Source organism: Castanea sativa, chromosome 2 (assembly GCF_040712315.1).
Source record: "Castanea sativa cultivar Marrone di Chiusa Pesio chromosome 2, ASM4071231v1".
Taxonomy (NCBI): Eukaryota; Viridiplantae; Streptophyta; class Magnoliopsida; order Fagales; family Fagaceae; genus Castanea; species Castanea sativa.
The window spans coordinates 54,090,363-54,095,332 of record NC_134014.1 but is presented as its reverse complement, the minus strand read 5'-3'; the positions used below and the strand labels follow the sequence as shown (position 1 = coordinate 54,095,332).

The 4,970-nt window shown below is 35.8% G+C and overlaps 1 pseudogene; it reads left to right on the top strand.

Moving 5' to 3' along the window:
• LOC142623198 (F-box protein At4g35733-like) lies at nt 1-1,193 on the top strand (annotated as a pseudogene).
• The last annotated feature ends 3,777 nt before the right edge of the window (nt 1,194-4,970 follow it).

Genomic DNA, 4,970 nt, shown 5'->3' with positions numbered 1-4,970 from the left:
CGGCCACACAATCCAACAAAAGCCAAGTCAACCAAGAAACGCAAGACATGAATGACAGTGTGGAATGCTCGGAACTTCCCTCGGAACTGTTTCTACCGATCAGCAAATGCCTCGACACCCGCATCGAAATTCTCCGATTCCGCGGTGTCTGTAAATCATGGCGCTCCGCTATTTCTTGCTCAGACTTCATCCCTCGCTTCCCTCTCAAATTTCCCAACCCTTTCCCTCCGCCACGGCGGAGGCGAAGGCGAAGGCTAGGCTGGCTAGCTATATCGCATGATGAAGCTGACCATCTTCACCAGCAAACCATATGCCTTCTCCACGAAACCATTTTCTATCGTCTAACTCCCTCAGCTTCTTCGGATAAGGGAGTTGATCAAAGTTGAAGATTGCAAAATGCGTCTTTTAGACCCACATCGAGAAGGGTACGAATCCGAATCCGATTCCCCCAATATTTTGCCAAACAACTTTGTTTTACTGGACTATGATACCGTCGAATTAACTAGAGCTCATACCCTTGAAATTCAAAGCCTCATTCCAATAGGGCGTGTTAATAAAGTTGTGACGTTCAACGACTGTCATGTTTTTGTTGTCTATAGTGACGGTAAATTAGGCCACGCAAAATGTGGGGATGAGAGTTTGACCTGTTTAGGTGAAATGGATTTGGAATTCGATGATGTTGTTGTGTATGAGGGCCAAGTCTATGTGGTTGATCGATTCGGAATAGGTTGGTGGATCAAAATCAATGATTCGACATTGGATTTGGTTAAATTCTGGAATCCTTGTGGGTCAGATTGTGTGAAGACACAGATGCATTTGGTGGAGTCGGATGGAACAATCTATATTGTTGATAGATACCTTGATAGGGAATGGAGAGGCCGTCATTTTTTCTGTGTGGTTGGTTTCAAAGTGTATAAGAAGAATGAATGGGGTGGTGAATGGGTTTTGGAGGAAAGCTTGGGTGATCGAGCTTTTATTCTACATAGTGATTGTTCGCTTTCTGTTTCGACTTGAGAATTTTTCGGATACAAGGGGAATTGCATTTACTTCACTCAGCAAAATCGAATTCATTTTTTCAAATTAGAGAATAACAGCATCACCAATGCAGATTTGAATGAGGACAAGGTTTACATCCAAACCGCTTTGTAAGGAAATTCCTCCAACCCATTATTTGGGAATTGTTAAAACCATTCATGTTGTATAAGTTTTAATGAATCTTACTGTTGGAGCGGTTTTCTTCACCCGTATTTTCACTAGAATGGAACCCTATGAACTATCTTGTCGTGTGTTTGGTTTTATTGTAAAATTCCTTCCTCATATGTTTCCTATAGTAGTTATTGGTGGTTTAGTGTGATTACATACTCAGTTATATCATCCATGTTGAATAGAAAGAAGATTAAAGCATGATTATGAACTATTATTTTGTAGAAAGTCATAATCTTTTACTGAATTGGGTGTATGTATTGCTACTAGCCATTGCCTAATGCTTGAATATCCCACATGTTTCAGTTCTAGAAAACCAGAAAAACTACCCCCTGAAATATTTCTTGTCACCCTCAACTTGCTCAAGAATAATACTTGTTCTTTGGGCGGTGGTGTGATGTCAAATACAAGTATATACCTTCTACCAAATTTTGCCATGGGTCCAAGTTGGAGAATCATAATTCCCATTTTGGGGGTAAGACAGTCTATTAATAACTTCTCACATACCCTGAAATAATGGAAGCTTTGTTCATTAGATACATTTGTTTTTCCCTTTATTTTATTATGTTATAGATAGCTTTAAGTTTAATATAATTAAATGCACATCTTTTTATTGCATTCGACAAGTGAGGAAGGGGGTTAAAATCCATATTCTCTTGATAGGGAAAATCAGACAATGTTGGTAAACTAGAAAGCTCTTGATAACTTAAACATGTGTTTTAAAATCATTTGCACCCGTGAATGAAACTAGGCTCTCCACGTAAACCATAGCTTGTCTTGGGGCGAACCAATTTGGCAACCCCCCACATTGAAGATTCTTCATTTCTTGAGAATTAGGGTTATACAATACTATTTTGTTATCGTCACCAAGTAGAAGAAACTCTCCATTCTTGGCAAATCCTAGTGGCTCTTTAGGTTTTAAGAGGGGTCCTACAACAAGTTGTTTGATCCAAGAATCCTCGACCCCATATTTACGCATCACCCATATATTGAAGTATTCTTTTGTCCTAATGCATTCATTATAAACAATAAAAGCAAAGCAATCATTGAACACAGAAAAAGTTTTTTCCTTGGAAACATTGTTCGACCCTGGGAACCTTAAAGGGTGTTTGATAAGGTATTTTAAACAACGGTTTTCAGTGTTTAAACAACATTACACGTATGTCTACACACTTTTTCACCTACACGTATTTCTAAAAAATATAAATAACATTACTAGAACAACATTACCAAATGCTCCCTTAGTTTTCAAAACACCTCATTTGGCAATCTTTATTATTCGAAACACTTCGTGGCTCATGTTGAAGCATATCATTATCTCAAGGTCACAATCCTCTTATGTCACTATTGTCGATGAAACCCACCCAATGTTGAACTCCATTCAAGTGTATTGCATCATAAGGATGATTCACACTCAAAATAATGTTTGAACCATGAATAGCAGTGTTGACTATTTAACATTTATAGCATTTAACATTCTTAATAAGAATGCTCTTACAATCTGTCTGTTTTTGAAACTATTTACAAAATGTCCCGTTCTGAAGCTATTTAGCAAAATGTTAATATTTTTAAAATTTGATTTTGCTATAATTGAGTTTTGTGTAAAACTCGATATTTTCAAAATTTTCTAAAAGATTTAAGTGGCAAAATATGTATATAGCTAATGTCAAGTTCCACTTGTAACTCAATTTTGTTAAAATCGAGGGACGTTTTGCTAAATAGTTTTAAAATATGAACATTTTGCTGTATAGTTTGTAAATTAGAGGCAAACATAATGTCGAGTTCCACCTGTAATTAGATTTTGTTAAAATTGAGAAATATTTTGCTAAATAGTTTCAAAACATGTACATTTTGCTGCTTAATTTGTAAATTAGAGGCAAATGCCTACCTATACATAGGAATGGCAACGGGTCGGGTTCGGGCTGGGTTTTTGCATACCCGGACCCGACCCGCGGGCCAAGACCCGCGACTCGGACCTGGCCCAATTATTAATCAATTTTTTTTCCGAAGCCCAAACCCGCCCCGGCGGGCCTCGTTTATCTTCTTGGGCCCAAATTTGGCCCAACCAAAAAAAAAATTTTTTGAAGCGCATAATTCATTCCTCCTCTATTTTGTATTTTCTATGCATAACAATTTTACTCTCGATTTTATTTAATGTTCCAACTTTTCTTCATCAAAACTCACATGAATGATTTAGGCTTAATATGTTAAAAACTGGGAAATACACAAACATGAGGTGCTACAGATAGGCATTTCCATTTTGTGATATCCAAAGCTAATTGATAACAACTAGAAAACATACACACAGATATTGACCCATATGAACCTAAAATATAATAATTTAGACATATCATTCCATTGGTTCAATAAATAAAAAATCTCCATAGCCTAACATCCACTGATGAATATCTCAACATTTTAACTTGACAAACAAACATCAATCTATTTGACAAAAACAAACAATACCCACAAGAAATTGGAAGAAGAAAACCCAAACAATGGTTGCATGCTTGAGAGTGAGGTCGAGGTGTGGCTTGAGAGTGAGTGAGTGAGTGAGGCGTAGCTGCGTGCTCTTGTGTGTGGCTAAGTGCGTGGGTGTGTGCTCTTGTGCGTTAGGTGAGGCGTGACAGAGAGATTGAGGGTTAGGGTGAGGGTGAGTGACAGAGAGAAGTGAATTGAAATGGGAATGAGAGGCGGCTGGGTATTAGGTTAGTGATTTAGGGTTTACAATGATATATATATAAAAGAGGTGTTTTAGTAATCTCACATAACCAGGTAATATCCAGGCAGGGTTTCAGATTTTTTTGATAAAACCCAGACCCGACCCGACCCGGATCTGCTTCGGGTTTTAAAAAAAAAAACACATACCTAACCCTATTCTTTATTGGAACGGGTAAAATTTGGCCCATTAGGGTCAGGCTGGGCTGGGTATCCGCGGGTCGGATCTAAATTGTCATCCCTACCTATACATTGTGAAACCTTTTGACCTTTCTTTGAGCATTCACATCCCTGTCAATGGATTTTTATGGAACATTTTGACATTTCCTTGAGAATTCACATCCATGTTAATGGATTTTTATTTAGATTTAGCCTAAAAACTCATTTTGTTTATTTAGCTAATCCAATATTTACATGTAATTACATCAGAAATTGCATCAAACAGTACTCTACCATTATTCTATTTTAATATTATTCTCACTTCCTTTATATATATATATATATATATATATATATATATATATATATATATATATATATATATATATATATATATTTTAATCCATTTTTTTGAGGGAGTGAATAAAATAAATTTTTTATTTGGTGTATTAAGTGAAGAGTGCTCAATAAATGTATTGAGGACACTATTCATTGTTGAGTTTTTAGGACAAAATATTAGAGCAAACCATAACAAAGAAATTTTAGCCAACGTAACATAAGATTTTTTTTTTTTTTTAAATTATTAGACATACTATAGAATTTCAACCTATAGCTTTTAGCCAATAATGATTGTTTTTATCATCAAATTTAAGATATCAATTGATTTTTTTATATAGGTAGGTTCAAACCTCATATATTCTATCTATTCAGCCAATCTAGTGGGTTGCCATTCCAATTAATGTCATCATTTGTCCATGAGAAACTTGACCCTAGGAGTTCTAAATTTCCCTTTGAATACAAACAATTGTTAAAATATTTTATCAAAACAATAGTGGCCACTTTTTTCAAAAAAAGAAAATTGCAGTGGTTGAAAAATATTATTTTTTGGA